Source organism: Carassius auratus, chromosome 9 (assembly GCF_003368295.1).
Source record: "Carassius auratus strain Wakin chromosome 9, ASM336829v1, whole genome shotgun sequence".
Lineage (NCBI taxonomy): Eukaryota > Metazoa > Chordata > Actinopteri > Cypriniformes > Cyprinidae > Carassius > Carassius auratus.
The window spans coordinates 14403636-14423284 of NC_039251.1; the positions used below are offsets into that span (position 1 = coordinate 14403636).

The following is a 19649-nucleotide window of genomic DNA, read 5'->3' on the forward strand; positions in this document are numbered from 1 at the left end:
TATTGAAATAATGTACTTAATATATTTTGTAAAAATGAAAATTGCAGCAATTTATTGCGGGCTTTTAAATTAAAAGTGTCTGTGATACTACCAAAAGTGGTTGTATTGTATATTTTAAGCATTTTTACCATTGATTAATCGTCAGGACATATAAAGAATAATTACTGGATGAACAAAGTTAATTATTTACAACAGCTGCAGTGTCCAGGTATATTTGATGAAGAGAGTTCAGTTATAAACCTACAGGGACAACAGACAGAGGGAAAAGGCAGAGGTAGTTTTTGCATGCTACTTACAGCACATATAGTATCATTAGATGACATGCATCAAAAGAGAGGACAGCCATTAGAGGTTCACAGAGTCTATGTCCACAGCTCGATGGGCATGATTCCCTCTTTAGAGTTGAAGGAAGGGAAAAGGTTTTCTCCAGACAGAAAGTACAAGGGAAATTGGACCAGAAAGCCTCGTATCTTCTTTAGTTCAGCGCAGGCCTGTGCTGGGTCTTCTATAGCCATGCAAGGACGTGACACGTAGTCTCTCAGAATCTTATAGTTTAGGACTGCATCAGTGGGCAAACATCTGAAGACCTGCACAGATAGTTAGTGATGGTGACTATTCCCAATTAAGCATATTTATCTAATATTAGACTTCAGAATCATTTCAATGACACAAAGGCAGAATCTGAGCACAAGTAAACATCCGGCTCTATTGACTAAGCCAGTTAATCACATTTCTAAGATCAGTGATAAAAGGAAGTTCTATACTGAGAATGAATCTAGTGCTATTTAGAGAGTGCGGTGAGGAAGGTCAGTGCTGTGCTCTTTTCCGATGGCTCTTACCTTTTCTGGGTGATTTATTTACCTTGTCATATACACTGGCGTTCTTGGCTGCAGTCACCATCCAGATTTCCTTGTAGAATCGGTCACTGATGGGATCACTGATGTCTATATTGTCTCCCAGCAAGCCAAGCACAAGTCTAAAAAAAAAACAGATTGCTTTCACATTTAAAATAACACACTTTGTAAATGTAATTGACCAAGAAATAATGCATTTAGTCAATATTTAACCTGAAAAATCTAAAGAAAAAAAAGAGAAACATGTAAGAGATTTTTCAGACCCCTATTTTAGGACAGATATATTTTTGAATTTTTCAAATAAAGCAAAAAATTGAGTGATAGATAATTTAAACTGATTTGATAAAAAAAAAAAGTGTATTTTAACAGTGTTTAGAGTATTAAGTTTAAAATGTAAATTTAGTGGCAATTTAGCTTCGTAATTATGAAGTAATGCCTCAATGTCATAAAAAGTCAAAGTACATGCAGGCTTAATCTTCTTAATGGAAAATGTCAAAATATAATATGAAGAAATAAAGCCTATTTTACTACTTTTTTTTTCATTCTTTTTTTTTCATTTTGGTCAACATAGTCATAAAATAGGCTTCAGTTATTTCATAAAAAAATATGTCAAAATAGAACAGACATTTGTGGCATTCACCCAATGAATATGAATGATGTATTTCACAGGACTGTAAAATCTCCCACTGCAAAGGGAAAAGCTGTTGTCATGTAGCTCACGTGTAACAGGAAAGCAGACCTGAAGCACTCCTCCCGTAGAGACAGAGCAAAGCTGCCAGCCTGATAACTCTCTCCATCCATGACAGAGGGCTGGAATTCTGTGTCTTCAACAACCACAGCCATTTCACTGTCTCTCTTTCCCAGCATGCTCCTGTCATTGATGTTTGCAGAGCCTAAGCAGATCACAGATACCTATCAGACACTTTCCCTTTTCCTTCTATCAAGGTTAATGCCTGTGGGGAGCGTGTTCTGGGTCTGCATTGGGGTTTGACCTCTACTGAGAGCCTCAAGGACATATCACTGAACAACACTGAGCTTTCTCAGTTTTCTTCTTCAAAGCCTATTCATAAGGATAAAGGGATAATTGGAATTGATAAAGACAAACAGGATTTGAGCGACGTTAATGGGATTTTAATAATGCATTTGTGATGATCGAGGAGACAGGCGTGACTTCGCTTTTCATAAACATCTGTTGATGTTTGGTATTCTGCACATGTCCGCGCTTAGACGTGTTTTGTGTGAGTGCAGTGTCCCCTAGTGGCGAATAACAGCTGTACAGGTCGAAGATTTCAAACCACAGAACGTGCAATTGCAAGATCATTGTGTGCACAAACATAACACATAAAAATAAGAAAATGCATATTAATATAAAAATAAGTTACATTTAAATGCAATTACTTACTATTATGCATTGCCCATCCACCCAGGGACTATGTACAGGTCAATAATAATAATAATAGTTTTTTTTTTTTTTTTTTTTTTTTAATGTATCATGTACGTACCAAGGCTATGGTCAAAAATTCAGTACATTGAAATATGTAGTTTTATTTATTTATTTCAAAGATGTTTTATTTTTATCGAGTAATACTAAACTGAATATCAAGCAGGATGCCCCCACTTATGGTGCAGTTATTACACTGCTATTAATGCTTTCAAATGAAATGATAAAGAATAAAATCTCTGAAATTTCCAGAGAACAGCACGTTTTTACTTTATTATATATGAGTGGGCAGTGTGCACAGTGTCTGACCAATAATGACAGTGCAGTCATCCACGATCATGAGCTTGCTGTGCACGTAAATGAGTTCAGTGACCAGACGCCCATCCAGGTCAGCATGAGTGCGCAGACCGCAGAAAGAGATGTACTTGATCCAGCAATCTGCCACTGCAGACAAACACAAATACATACACACATACTTTCTTCATCTTTGTCCTATTATAGAGAGTTACAATCATGCAATCCATATTTAATGGACATGATCTTAATGTAACGGCTACAGAGAAGGTTTATACTTCTACATACTAGTTTACTTACTCACACATTTGAGCCTCTCAATAATGGAGCGCTCCCCTCGGCACATTGTCCTGCAATGGAGAAAGAGGGCTTTCATTTCATCTGCTTCCTGTCTTGCACCAATCATATGTCTTAAATTTTCTTCACTTGACCAATCACATCACTCGCTGAACCCCATTGACCACAGCACCCTCAGTGCTCCTTTTACTGTATCTAGGCTAGTGTTGAGGGTCCAAACTGGGGCTGTAATGGTCTCTCAGTAGCCCGTGAGGAGCAGGGTCTGTTGTTTCCACATTACACACGTGTAATTTGCTGCAAGCGGCCATTCAGGCTGCATTTTTACCCTTAATTGTGGCAATCTAGTGATTACTGAAGACGCATGTTTGCAGGGCTATTACCTGTAATTAAAGTGCATGATTGCTTTGATGGCTTGGCCCCCCCCCTGACGAGATGTCACCTTCAAAGCCTGGCAGCAAGGGCATCACCACATAGACCCGAAACTTTTTCTTCTCCCTGTGGCCGAAATGAAAATGTAGTTAGGTGTGTCTAGTGATGTTTCTGTGTCATGTTTGTATACATGTGAATCTATTGTCATGATGCACCTGTACGCCCGCAGGATCCTCTCCGTCAGTGCATCTCCAATGCTGTTGTGGATGGATTTGTCAGCACAACTGATGAAGAACTGGTTCTGAGCGATAAGGAGACAAAAGAAAGAAGGGAGAGAGCATGACTGGAAGAGAGATGCACAGTGAAAGTAAGACTAAAGCCGTCTTTAACCTAGTGCAAAATAAACAGGCTCAATACTTTTATTTCATGCTAAGCATACTATGAATACATTTACATATTTATGCACTTAATAAAATAACCCTGCAATTGCACTTTTAGTACACTTAACTAAAATCTGCTAAACTGGAACAACTAATTTTGTACTAAATGGACTTAAATTGTGTTGAAGTAGTGCTGAAGTCCAACCAAAGATATATCGAAGTATATTTGATTGTGCTTAAGTAAAACTATTATAAGTACACTTTAAATATCTTGCATTTAAAGATAATCAAAGCATAATCAAAGATCATAGAATCCTTATCAATAGTGACATTAAAACACATTTTAGGCTTAACATTCAGAAATGTATTGTGCACAAGTAGAACTCCAAATAAACTATATATATATATATATATATATATATATATATATATATATATATATATATATGGTAGACTCAGAATTTGGCATAAAGAACATGAAAGCAGGGATCCATCCTGCCTTGTCTCAACAGTTCATGCTGGTGGTGGTGATGTAACGGTGTGGGGGATATTTTCTTGGCACACTTTGGGGCCCCTTAGTACCAATTGAGAATAATTTAAACGTCACAGTCCACCTGAGTATTGTTTCTGGGGCTGTAATATATATATATATATATATATATATATATATATATATATATATATATATATATATATATATATATGATATACTATCAGAAATTATAATTATTTAGGAGCAGGTTCGTTTATATTACTTTCATATTTATATAAAGCGACATTCAGTATTTGAATGGAAATTTAAATAAAACATAAGAAATCTGCCCTGATATATGATAAATAATTGAATAGATTTTAGATGAATAACTGGGTTAATAAAAGTTCATAAAATGTATGCATGGTTACTGTGCCCCTAAAAAAATAAAAACTTTTACTCTGCTCTAAAGACCAGGTATTATGGGCCTTATTCCAATATGTGAAGCTGATGTATATTTGTGGACACATATTTTACCTCTATGTAGATGAAATGTTTGCTGTTCTGGATGGCTGATACGTAGGCTAAATGAATCGACTCCTCATGGACCTTCGTCCCAATAGACCACTGGCACACAGACCTCAGAACCTTGTTTGTTCAGGGAAAAAGGTTGAAATCAAAATAGATGGTTTTAATTATCACACAACATATTTCTAAATACACATAAGTGCAAAGTTGGATTCTGAAATTATTCTAGAAAATAAAAAGGATAATTTCAGCAATTTTGGCAGTTCAAAGCAGGAACCCATGTGGTTTGGTGGTGATATCTCACCTGAACATTAGCCTGTGTTGATTTGCCGCTGTACTGAGCTGGCACCATGGGTGCAGATAGAGACTTGGGCACAAGGCAGGGGTAGCATGTCGCCCCCGACCGCTTCTTCACCAGCTAGCAAATAAAATAAGAGTTGATTGGGATCAGACAGAACGCCCGATGTTGACTCCAAAATCACACCCCTAAAGAGCGCTAATTACTGTGCCACATCCAGATAGCCTGTTGGGCTGACCACCAACCCCTGCCTGATCCCTCCACTCCCCAGAGACAGAGCACTTGTTTGAGACTGAATAAAAGTCTCTGCTCCTCTGTTTAGTCTTAGACAGTGCTGCTGATTACAGTAAATTGATGGCCGTGTGTGTGAAGGTTTTCCGAAAGTAGGTTTTTAATGGCTATTGTCCTAACTAGACTATACTCAGACTCTTTTCAACTGGGCTGGGAACATGGTTCAAAGGTCGTTTGAACATGAGACGGGCTTTGTTTCCTGAGAAACAAAGAAAACGATGTTGCCACCCTCTACCAATTATCTACATATGGAGAAAAAAAAAACTATATTTTTAAATAGCATTTTCAATGCTTTCCACAAAATTTGGTCACATTAGTTTTGTTCTTGATTCATGTAGACTTTTTGTTCTGTTCTTTTCTATATAAAACAATGTCACTACAACAAAAGACACACAAATGTTTTTGTCTGCTTAAGTTGGAGTTTCTTGTTGGAAGTTTTATTTTACTTGATGTTTTCACCCCTCATGAAGGAAGTGCTCGTGGTGCAAATTAACGAGCTGTACGCCATGTCAGCTTACACTGTGGGTAAGCGGTAATCTGGGCCGTGTGGTTATAAACAGATGGTTCTCAGGCAATTAACAACTGGCATAATGTGTTGATTAAAATCCATTGAGCCCTGATGAGGGAGAACTAACATTAACTCTGCTCACGGGCTGTTGGCAGCTGCCCAAGAGATACTCATAACTCCAGTGACCTTGATAGTGAATCACATGTCTGAATCACCACAGTTCTAAAAAAAAAAAGGCTTGACTCAAACTAATTCAGTTTTTTCTTCATATAACAGGCACAGAACATAAGCGTTACGTTTATATAGTGATCATCAACACCTAAAAATCATTGGGATATTAAGTAGGCTACAAATCATGTTCTATGAAGATATTTTGTAAATTTCCTACCGTAAATATATAAAAACATATTTTTTGATTAGTAATATGCATTGCTAAGGACTTGCTAATTGCTAATCTGGACAACTCACGATTTTCTCAATATTTCAATATATATATATTTTTTTGCATCCTCAGATTCCAGATGTTCGAATAGTTGTGTATCAGCCAAATACCATCCTGTCCTAACAAACCATACATCAATTAGCTTATTTAGTCAGCTTTTAGATGATGTAGAAATCTCAATTTAAAAAAACTGACCCTTTTGTGGTCACAAATATTTTTTGAGCACCAAATCAAAACATAACAATTATTTGTAAACAATTATGTGACATTAAAGAGTGGAGTAATGACTGCTGAAAATTCAGCTTTGCCATCACAAGAATGAACTACATTTTTAAATAGTTAAAACAGACAACATTTATTTTAAACTGCAATCATTTTTTACAATATTTATGTTTTGACTTCATTTTTGAAGTGCATTTATATACACTACCTATATATATGAAAAGTCATCTAATACATCTCATAAAGCCTTCCACACAAATCACAGACAGGATTGGTCCCACTTTACAATACTTTCTTTGTGATGAGCGGCGTTCCCTAATCAGCAGCAAAAGATATAAATGAGACTTGTCTGTCTTAGAGACGTAAATTCTCATTTCCACTAAACACCTCATCAGAGGCATTCAACTGGCTTTTGTTTGTCCTCCACTGCCGCACACACACCTGGCTTCCTCTCCTTTAATTATTCACCAGCAGAGTGTCTGATCGGTAGCCAAGCCTGAAATATGACTGGCATAATCCAAAGGAAATCATACAGGCCTCAAACCAATTCAATTACTGAACAATCAAAGTAAAAAGGCCTCTAATTGCTCTAAAAGGGGGCTGAGAGTGCGGGCGGCCATTGAATGCTGACAGCATTCAGAACAGGACACAATGAGCAACTGCAGGGGGTGCTAAGCTCAAGCTAATAAAGATGGTTTTTCAAAAAGACTCAAGAGGGTGGAAACCTCGGCTTCGTGCATGCTCTCTGATCTTTAGTTCTTACAATTAGACTTCTGAATGGAGGTGGTATTTGTGCACCTTCTAGCAATTTAAAAAAGTTCATTTTTTCTGGGCATTCATAAAGATATGCTTATACTGCTTAACAAACAATATACCCGGTTCACGTTGCAATGCTCTATTATAATACTTTCAAATGTGAAACTCGCCCAGATGAGAACGAGGAGGAGGAACACTGAGATTGCTGAGAATGTATCTAATTTCTTACCTTTGTAAAGTTCCACCTCTGAATGAAATGCCGTGCAATATCTCTTGCAGCCTTCCCATGAACCAGCACCCCAATATCATGCCAGGGCATCCGTGGGGTCTTATACCTGTCAATGAAATCTGAAGCAGAGAAAAATAAACAACTATAAATCATAAAAACATTAGCCGAACCATAATACAGAGATGATAGACAGGCCTTTTGAAGCCATCACAGTGTGGTCTTTCTCTTTCAACGTCTTTGACGATGCACAAGCATCTTAAGAGTATTTCACTACATTCATCTATCAGACTCCTCCATTCTCCTGCTGTGTCCTACCCAGTTGGCTCTATGTGCAAAACCAGGACTTCAGATTCACAAAGCAGAGATGCAAAAATGAAGTTATCTCCCCCTGGCTAGAGAATTGAGCTGGGAAAATAACTCCATACCGACTACAGAATGGGATTGTTGGAAACAACTTCTCCGTCTTCTTTACCTCATTTCTGTGCTGGAGGGATTGCTTCATTTGGTATATAAAAGAATGTGTAGTCTAGTTGTCATTTTTGTCTTTCTTGTTCGCTAGTTTGTTTTTGTCTGAAGGTCTAATGTGTTACTGTTTCAAAAAAATGCTGTGGCTGTGGGTTGTGATATTACAGATGAGCTTTTTCTGGGGTTTAATTCAACTGTTTCGTACCATCAAAAGGTTTGTTGAGTTTGACCCAATCTTTCAGGATGAAGTTGCAGTAGTCTTTGCCATGCCAGAAACGAGTCTCTCCACAGAGTTCAGTACTGCCTATGTAACTTCTTAGTGAACTTGTCTCTAAAATAGACCAGCAGAAAAAAATGCGTTGAGAAGCTGTTATGATATAACAATTCATATATATATTGTATATCAGCTTATAAAGATTAATTAGTTCTCATAGCTGTCATGTCAGCTTCAGTGAACAAGGTTTAGTCGTATGTGCATAAATGTACTGTATATACAGTGAACTGAAGAGTCATTATATGCATGTGTTTGGTTGTATGCGAGAACTAACCGTAAGGCAGGGGGAGAGAGTGATGCAGGCCCAGAGAGTATGAATCGCTGGAATGCAGAGACAAGCTCTTGGTGTAATATTCCCGAGTGAATGGTGTCCTGGAATTAAGACTATTCCTACTGTAATGTTCTACACACAGAACACACAAACATAGTCTCTGTCATGTAACCACAAAACACTTGTTATAGTCGTGTCAAATTCTATACTGGACAGTGGACAATTAATTGTATTTGAGCACTCAAAGGTAAAAAAAAAAAAAAAGTTTCAAAAAAAGATTCTTTGCTAAATGACAACAAAATGATCAAGAATATGTAAATTTCACACTGTAAAACTATCTCCATAACCTGGAGTTTGATGTCACATTTATTTAGTTAAATTCCTCTTACTGGACTCTGTTCCTTCAGAGCTGTGGTGACTTTTCTCTGAGGGGGTTCTCAGCAGTCTTCCTGTGGGCAGGTTGAGGTTGTTTTCTCCCTGTTCCTCCACTAAAGGCAAAGTTAAACTCACAAAGATCTGTCTTGAATCCTCCGCTGAGCCTGAATCTCCTGCTTTCCCCGCTGCTCCTTCTCCAGTCTGAATTTCTTCAACCACCACGTTGAACTTCATCTCCTCGCCCTCATCCACCGTGGCAACTGACTGCTACAGGACAAAAAAATCAACACATACTGTATATGTAATGTAACACTTTTGTTATTTAATAAGCTGTGAGGCTGCATAGCAATAATTCTAGTATGCACTTAAAGTATGTACTTTACTGATGATCAAAACTCATTTGAAAAATGAACACTATTAGATTCATTTATTTAAAACATTTTAAAGCTTAAAGGGATAGTTCCCTCAGAAATATAAATCTCATTATCATTATTTAACATCATTTTGTTCCAAACAAATGACTGCTGAACATGAAAAAAGATATTTTGAGAAATGCCTCAGCGTTTCTGTCCATATAATGGAAGTCAATGGCCACTAAAACTGTTTTGTTAACATCATTCTTGAAAATATCTTCTTTTGTGAATGATGACCAACTTTTTATTTTGTGGCGAACTATCTCTTAACTTTACCCAAACCATTTATTTAACTTTAGATATACATGACATGGTTATTAATTTACATGATTTATCCATTGCTATATATAATGTATTTTTTTTTTTTTTCCAATGTGGGAACACAATGTTTTGGTATACTATTTTTAACATACTATCTGACATGTAATGCATCTGCCTTGATTCGGTCTATACTGTCTAGTTTTCTTTTTTTTTTCTTTTTTCTTTTTTTTAAATAGTCCAAACTCTCACTGGTGCTAAATCCAGGGCCAAAGAACCAAGAACATCTTTCCCACACACACTCTGAACTATTAAACAATGAAACATGCTTTCTATACGGCTGACACATCAGGCTAGCTGTCAGCATGCAGTATGTAAGGCGCGGTAATAGCCACCCATGCGGCATCAGCCCAGCGAAGCTATGACTTAAACGATAGTGTAAGTGTCTCCAGTCTGCTGCGCCGAGTCTGAACGAGGGTAAAATGCCCTCTGATGTGCTCGAGTTAATGGCTCATGGGGGATCATAGTGCCCTCGACTTGAAAAATGGCAAATGTCAGAGCACTATTCTCCTGGTGGGCATAATTTTATTAAGTGCAAATATCACTGTGCTCCTTAAGAGACGTTTTGAAAGGTTAGACCAACAGCTGTAACAGTTTCATGTATATTAGCAAAGATTTTACAGTTGAGGAGCCCCGCATTGATAGATACAGTCACTCAAGCATGCTAAGAGAAGCCCCTTAGTAAATGCAATAAGTGCCTTCATCTGGGTTCAAATCATGTTTATTTAAAAGCTCAGACCCATATTTAATGACACAATGGCAGGCAGGTAGGCAGCAGGCCGGGAGAGGTGGCGTATAGACGAAATCAAGCTCCCATTTAGTGGCCCCAGTCATTTGTTGACTCACTCATCCATGCAGGGCCTTTATGTTTAATGCAGCTCTCAGGGGGAAGGAAAGGCCCAGCGAGAAGGACTGGAATTATCAACCGCAGGCCCTTCAAGGGTGCCCCAGATGCTCCGTAATTGCAATTTTACGTTTGCTCGTTGGAAAAAGAAAAGAATAAGAAGGCAGAGGCCCTGAATCACCCGCAACAAAATCAATCCCAGTAAGCATACGAGAGAAATGCAGTCTGGACCAGTGCTTTATGGGCATCATTGTTAGAACGGCTACAAAATAGAAATCACTCCAATTTTAGGTTAGGTTTGCTGTCAATGCTTTTGAGTGTGAATCACAGATCAATACAATTACTTCATAACATAGCGCACAAATAAATATGCAGCGGTCCTACAGATGAATTAACATTACATGTAATCTAAATAAAAGATGTTACTTTCCGTACTTATTGGCGCATCGGTACACATGTTCAGAGGAGGCTTTAGCATCTGTCAGGTGCATGTCGACTTCCCCCATTGAGGTCTTTGACAGATATCAGAAACACCCAGCTGGCTTTATGCATGGCCTGTTGACAAACATTGAGGGGCCACTGTGGGCTATCACTCTCAATGGGTCACATTTACAAGAAGTTTATTCCTGTCCAATTCACTTACGCCTCTGTGCCTCTGAGCAGAAGAGATATCACCCATTTCTGATTTGCCCTCTCTGTAGATAAATCCCTAAGAAATAACAAGGATTTTCTTTTTAATTGTACTGCTATTCCTAATTGAATCCAGCAAATTAATCTTGTGAAGCACAGCTGTTTTCAGCACTGATAATATTAAGAAATGTTTCGTGAGAACCAAATCAAGGATCCTGTGGTACTGTTATAGCTGCGAAAAATCAGTTTTAAAATAACAGATAAAATAACATTATAAATGTATTAAAATTATTCATTAAAACAGAAATGCTATTTTAAATTGTAATATTATTTGATAAAATATCAATTTTTACAGTATTTTTGATTAAATAAACGCAGACATGATCAGCAAAAGACGCTTAAAAAAACCTTTGAAAAATAATATAAATAAAAAATCTTCCTGATGTGGTTGTCTTACATGAGTGAGGCTGGGGGACAGAGCGGGACTGTGCTGAGGGCTTCTTCTCACACTTCCCACATCAGTCAGTCGGTGTTGGGAATCGTCCCATCTTCCATAGGCCAGGTCAATCCCTCCCAGAAAGGCAAGTGACTGATCAATCACCACCAGCTTCTCATGGTGAGCCCAGAGCAATGCTGTGGAGGGCATGTGATCAGGGTGTCGGATGACCTGTCAATCAATAGAGATGGACAACTTGTCAGGTTCCTTTTCTTAACAAGATGCTGGGCAATTCTTTACTGAAGAACAATGAAGAATAAAGTTACGTACAGAATATTACAAATGTTACAGTCGTTGTACTATTTCTTGTATATTTGTTCCCTGCACAAAATTAATGCTTTATTTAGTGAGGATGCATTCAATTAATCAAAAGTAATAGTAAAGACATTTACAATGTTTAAAAAAAAAAAAGATTTCAAATAAATGCTGCACTTTTGATCTTTCTATTCATCAAAAAATCATGAAAACAAATGCATCACAGCTTCCACATATTGCGCAGTTGATAATAAGAAGAAGCACAAATTAAGCATATATTAGAATTTCTGAAGGATCATGTGACTCTGAAGACTGGATTAATGGCTGCTAAAATCCAGCTGTGCATCACAGGAATAAATTACATTTAATAAAAGTAATTCAATAATAATAATAACAAATATGTTTAAATAGAAAATAGCACTTTTAAATTGTAAAAATGACAAATATTTCACAATATTATGTTTTTAACTGTATTTTTAATCAAATATATGCAGACTCGGTGAGCATAAGAGAATTCTTTCAAATACATAAGAAAAATCATACCATCCACAAACCTTTGAACAAAATATGCAAAATACAAACAGAACATATATGAGAACAGCCTGGAAGTTCTTTAGATCTACGATGTAATCAGTCCTTCAAACACATAGATTTCTCAAGACTCAATTTAATAAACTTTTTTATCAATTGACCAAATTTCCCAAAAATCAGCTAAAGAAATCCAGCCGGCTCTAAGCCCAAAATATCACTACAATGTAGATGGTGTCAACCTTTGTGCAAAACAGCTGCGTCTCCACCAGCTTTGGCGAAGCCTCCGGAGGACGGCGCCCCTGGCAGATGTTTCTACACCAGCAGGGCCCAGGAATACCTCCACCCAGCTGCTTCGCCGCACACGTCCTTGGGGTGTGGATCCCAAGCCACTTCCCAGTGTCACTCCTCTGCCTAGACTCAACCAGCGCTCCAATAAGATAATGTGACGGCACGTCAATCACGCACCGGCCTGGGGTGCTACGGTGATGAATACAACAGCGTTATGGTGCCACAGAAGCTCTGTGGCACCAGGGGAGAAAGACTTGCCACCTCAGGCTCTTATGGAGACGATCGGCAAGGAAGAACCTGACCATCTCCAGACACAATCCGTAGGGTTCCCAACACAGCGATCCCCCTTATTCTACTACAGAGAATTATGGCAATGTCCAAACATGATCTAAGTAACATGCTATTCCTGTGTCCGGAGTTAGTGGGCATGCTGGGTACTCTCGTGCTTTCTATGATTTGTTTTGATTGAACCTTGGTTCTTGGAGAGATGTGTGTAGACGTAAGAATGGGAAGCTGATTCGGAGAGACGGGTCCCCTCTGTAATACTGTCAAGATTCTGCTTTTGACAATGTTTGACATAGTGATCAACTCACACTGATGTTAGAGTGAAGTCCCGTCAGGGTCTTCTTTGTGTACTCGCTGTTGAGACCCATCACTACCTCAACTTCTTTGTAGAGCAGGACAAATATCTTCACTCCTTGTTGCTGAGTTGACAAAAGACAAAATATTGTTAAACTACTTTTGGACCGGAAAAACTATAGAGACCTGGGTAAACTGCAAGGTGCAACATAATATATGGATGTGCGAGAAGACAAATGAAACTGTCTGAAGTCCAGATTTGAGCAGGTGTTCAGACTCACTGCTTTCCGCTTGAGGACATGGTCTAATCTCCACATGTTCCCGTCTACTACCGGCCGTTTGAGGAAGATTTCTGGGCTTAACCTGAGGGCCATATCAAAACCAATCAATGCTTTGACAACATCTATACAACTCTCATTCTTTATTTCTGTTATATGAAAGCAATAGTTCACCCAAAATTGGATTTTTGTCACAATTTATTCAGTTGTTATTATTATGTTGTTCCAAACACGTATGGCTTTGTCTATTCTATCAAGCACAAAAGATACATTTTTAAAGAACATCCTGGCAACTCTTTTCAAAATTTTCATGCACAGAAATAATTTATATTCATATGGTTTAGGACAACAGGGTCAGTAAATAATGATATGTCTGTATGTCTGTTTTTGATGAACTACTTCTGTAAAAATGTATACTTGTTTGGGTCAGTAGGTATTGCTAAAAAGCCAATGAAACCACTGTACTACAAAACCAGTCATGTATTTTTCTCCTTTTATAAAACATCTCAGTCCAACGTTGAGAAAATCAAACTGACGTCGCAGTGGTACATAATATGGTACATTAAAATGTGCGCCATAAGCGCTCACAGAGTTGTAAAAGCGAGGTACATGGGGAGTAATTGAAGCTGATGTTAATCTGTACCACCAGGCTGTGATGAAGATTTCCTCCTTTGCTCCTTCCAGGGCATCAGCTATGGCATCAAAGTATCCAGCTGCGTTGACAAACCTTCAAAAGGAGCACAGGGAATTTCATTTAAGAACTGTGTCAGGCTACTTCACAGAGATTTAAGAGAAGACGTTCTAGTAAGTGTTGCTCACACAAAAAGAACAAAGAATGAGGACTAGCTGAATTGAATTGAAGATTCCTATAATATTTTAAACTGAAAATATTGTACTATTTAAATATATTTAGAAAGAAAGAATTATGTCTTCTATAGTTTTAATTGGGTTATCACAATATATTTAAATAATTAATATGACAGCAGGTTTTCTTACCATTTAGATGAAGTGTTTTCTCTAACAGGGGTGAAAGACCCATGGCGGTTTTCCCTCAGAAAGTCCTGTCCAAACATTTGAGAAAACTCGTCTATTGAGTGCCCCCACCAACGAGCCTGCCTATACGTGGAGCACTTGATAGTAAGCGCCCTGTCCAAAAAACAAAAATGTTGATTAATACTTGTTTTTGTCATTACAAAACAAAACAAAAAATTCACTTTTGTCTCGTTTTCCAGTAAAAATCTAATCATCCTTCTTAAACAAGACCAATTTATTGAACTTACTATTATCTTTATTAAGACAAGACTTACAGAATACTGAAAATACACATATGAAGCTTTTGAAAGCATGTTCAATAACGGTAATTGCATGATGAAATAGCTGAAATATAAAACACATTTTTCTCAACCTGCCTGCAAAGATTCTCAATCGTGACTCCATGCCTGACTCCGGTCTCCCGGGTCCCTATTTTGATGTGAAATCCCTTATCGTACAGAATCACGGTGCCTACTTGGCCATCCTCTGGCCTCATGTAGAGAACAAAGGAGTCTTTTACCACCAGCCATCTGAAAGATGAAGCAGTCACCACATGAGAGCTGGGACAAGGGGGAGAGCCATTCTATCAGCTTTGGGAAAACATCATAATAACCTAAATAAGTAAACAACCGAAAAAGAAGACATGCCATGACCCAAAGGCTCAGCAAGGTCGCAATCCGAGGAGAAAAATTCAATTGTGTAAGAGTTATGTTACTGTAGCTGCTTGTCAAAGAAAAAACAATAACACTCCTATCCGCAAAGATGAAGGTAGTTCAACATCAGCATCTGTTATTCACCAATATTCATTTCAGGGCTTGGTGTTCTTACTTGTGAAACCATGAGATGAAGATCACGCACTACTGATTAAACTGTTTTTCTCAGAAAGATATTATGTCCACAAATCGTGTAGAAAGTTACAGTTTTCAACACAGTATTATGATTTCCTGAGTGTAACATGTAAAACAGTTCTCACCTTTTGGACCACCGGTAACAGACACTGTTGGATCCGCACCAGTAACACACAGGGAATGTGTTTCCTCCTGATTTCTTTAAGATCAGACCTTCACTTTTGTCAAGGCATATACACATATAAATGTACAAACACAAATCAAGCCATTTTTTTAATATATATTTTACTTTACTATATGTAGATTCTTACATTCCTTTTGGTCCGAGATCCTGAATAAATGAGATCTGACTCACTTCCAGAAATTCCAGCTGAAATAAAATTCAGTTTGCATCAGTAAGCCTCAATCCAGCTTTGTGGGAAATGTATATGAGCCACACACCAGTTACTTCCAAAATATCATAATTTAATATATCTTTTAAACATTTTAGTTATGGTGACTAAAATGAAGTAATAATTGGCATCTGCTTTGTACAGTCCAGTTCTACCTTAATAATTAGAAAGCAAAGTGTGAGGTGAAATTTGAGGCAGGGGGCGAATGTTTCGGGGTACAGGTAGTCTTTAATTAGCCCTGCAAACGAATGCTAATTATGTGACTGTCAGAGAATTAGCCTGTGAAGCACTAAGCTAAGTGTGGAATCACCTCTCAGAGGCGTTCTCTACAAAAGAGACGGTTTTAATGAGTGGAGACACAGCAGGTAGAGTTTCTTCCAGAACCTTCATTCTGCCATCATGTGACACAATGGTAACTGAACATTTTTTTTTTTTTACACTAGAACGATTCCCAGACAATAGCATTGCACAGATAGATTATATTAGAAATAAATTGTGAATAAAAATTGGTTATACAGTCATTATGTCCTTATTATGCACTAACAGAAAGGACCATGCTATTTTGGGCATGGTAGCATAATGATAACCCTATTTTTTTATGCTGTTTGATTATTTCATTATATTACCATCACATGGTACTGCAAAATTACTTTTCACACAGTTGTGACTTACAGTTGCAGGATGTGTCCTATATAAATGCCTTTTCAATATATTCCTCAGATAGTCCTCAAGTTGCAGCTGTAAGAACAAAACAAAGATTGAAACACTGAAATAAGCATGTTTAAATACAAATACAGCAATTACGGCATAAACTAAATTAAGCAATCTTTTTGAAGTCAACTTTTACTCTATATGGTATTTTACATTTACATATGAGCAGTATAGCAATATTGACTGAACTGAAAATAAACAATGTAACTTTTCTGCTAATGAGCTGTTCCTCCTTGACGAGGGCATCGGGTCTTCGTGGTAACGTTGGGATGTGTTCTCCATGAAACAGTTTACGGCCTTTAAATGACCTCCTTCTGACTGAGTGACTGTCAAAAAGAGGAAACCTGACTGTCAATATTTGGCAAGATTTGGTTGTGTGTCCATGAAAGCACCTCTGATTTGATTAACTGAGAGGTAACAGTGCAGTGAGGCTGAGAAAAGGGTTTTGCGTAGGGCTCAGGGGTGCTAACAAGAATACATCTGGGACAAATTGCGTACACCCAACTGAAAAAATGAAAACACTCAGCGGCACAAAAAGCTATTGGGCGGATTGTGTTTTCAAGGCTTGTGGCGTGTTTGTGAGAGAATGTGTGCATATAGAGATGAAATTAGTAAAGCGCATCTTACATTCGGCTTGGCAGGGGTATTTTTAAGAGGGCCCTGAATTTGAGCAGCTCCTGATGAAGTGCCTGGAAATGCTTAAAACGACGCTTGATTTTCCACTTGAAATCTCCATGGCTCAACTCTATCGTATACAGGTTGGGATTCAGCACCTTTGAGTAGATCATTTCAAGAAACAAAACTGATTGAATATAATGTACAGATATCTAATCATGATGCATGTTACATATGTATATATAAAACATTAAAATACTTCATACTATTGTTTTTATCATATTATCCTTTTATTAAAACAGCATTATAGTTCTAAAAATTGTTTAAGAACATCTTAAGTGTTAATGTGCAAGTGATTCATTTGTGCTCCCATTTCTTTTTTTTACCCTTGTAGATGTGAATCGCTCCACCTCTGTCACCTGTACTTGGATTGGCACTTCTTCAAGAAATATAACACCATCCAGGGACTTGAATGGAAGAAAGCTGTATATTGCTTGGAAGGATATGTTCCTTGGTTCTGTAAACAATCATAATATCGAAATGTTATTGATCATATCTCAAGGGAGATCAATGAGAAAACACTGACACACACCTTGATGGTGTGGTAATCATTCAGACTCATGCTGGCCTTGTATTTTTAAATGGCTGATAACATCTTAGCAATCTAAAGTACAGCTACTTTAGAAATAGTTTGTTTGGCTTTTCATCTTTTGAAGTTGAGCAGTAATGTCATGGAGAGGCTCCATTTGATTGTCAGCAGGATAGCGATTGAAGACTCCAGCTGGAGGTGTATATGGTGTGTGTGCGCTAGAGTTTCTCAAAGCTAAACCTGCTCTGCATCAGATAATGATGTTCTTTAACCTGTTGAAATTAACATGTTTGTACCTGGTAATATTAATGAACGCACTGCTTTAGCAGTGAGTATAAGTTGCACTTTCTGCGAACAGGGTACAAAACAGAGCTTGAATCTTTTTCAACATATGGTCAGTGAGGAGATTAACATTCAGGAAAAAAAAATTGATCGTCAACCCCAGGAGGTCAAAATAAATATTATATGACCTGGATTTTCTATTTATTTTATATGAGGTTTGCAATTTTTGCAACACTGTTACCAAAATCTGTGATGTTTAAATACAGTATATACAAAACTTGGATTTATCTAGCATTAACTAAACACTGGAATTCAAGTAACAGGATTACATATTTAGCCTAAATTCACTTAGGTGCTGTTTGAGTCAAATTTTAATTTATAGTTATTAGATACATTTATATTTACCATGAATTAAATAAAATAATGTTTTATATTTTTATCTATAGCAGTGCATTGTAGAAAAAAAGAGTTGAAGTATCGGCTGTAGGTTTCTATTGCACTACACTGCTCCAGCATCTGAAAGTCTAATATACAGCCATCTGATTCACTTTCCTTCTGACATACAGCATCTACAGCAGTATGCTGAGAGGTCAGCTGTCCTGTGAGGTCACTGATGAAAGCGAGGACACAGTACCGAGCAGTTTACCTCCACAGAGGTCAGTATGGCCACTTAAATCCAGCTCCTCTGGGTCGTCTTGTAGGTCATCTTGGTCCAAGCTGCCAGAGAACTGGCTCATGACTGACTCCAGTCGCTCCAGTTTAGGAGGCCCTTGACGGCCCCTCAGAGACATTTTCACTTCATCTACAAAAACAATGAACATTATTTCACCACAGTATACAAATACAAGAATAATTGTATTTTTTTATATAATTTATGAATTGTATAGTGCTTTTGTGATAATAATAATAATAAGAAAAAATATTTTATTAGGTATACACATCTGCATTTGTCATTATTTTCGCTGTTGGTAACCTAATTTAAACACAATAAATATTTGTTCCCATGATCATTTACTTAATGCAGACACCCCTTCAAATCATTTAGCTGCATTTCAGTGTTTTGTCTGCACAGATTTTTTCCGGTCACTGATAATTGGCCCCATATGCAAAATGCATGAAATATGGATTTAAGATCACTTGGCTGGTTGCAGCACTTTGGTATTTATATGAGGGGGAAATCTGTTAATGAGGGGCTCCTCCCCTGTCTCCTGACCGGCTCCAGAGCCAATGGCCCAAATGCAAAGTGACAGACAAGTCATCAAAAACATGGAGATCTAATGTCTTGTGATCCCAGAAAGTGTGACAGACATTGATTTTTTTGCAATCTGACGGTACATGCAATGATAAAAGAAAGGAAAGGTCAGGGTCAAATGGCATGAAAGTGAGGAAATGGCTGGATATCACGCAATGTCATGGGCCACAAACCTTTTCCGCAACTAAACAATACAAGTAACTTATTTTATTAACTTTATCCTTGTTAGTGAAAACAGCTGTGCTATATGAAAGTGCATTCATTTATATTAAACCCTTTCACGTATGAGTTTAAAATATCCTGGCTGAGCCCCCAGAGGGAGTTTGTTTTAGGCAACCATTTTTTTTGGTAATGAATGTATAGCCTATTTGTTCCCATGGTGACGTGTTATGCTTGTCATGTGACACAGGACTGTATGATACATGGATGGCTTTTATTTTGTTTTTCCTTTTTTTTATATATATATTAATAAACATACTCACTATGATGTATTATGATATTATATGCGCAAGTAAATGTATTTGGTAGTT

At 37.5% G+C, this 19649-nt stretch overlaps 1 pseudogene; it reads right to left on the minus strand.

The window, feature by feature from the left end:
* Nucleotides 1-34: 34 nt before the first annotated feature.
* On the minus strand, nt 35-18658 carry LOC113108456 (phospholipase D1-like; annotated as a pseudogene).
* Between the last annotated feature and the right edge of the window lie 991 nt (nt 18659-19649).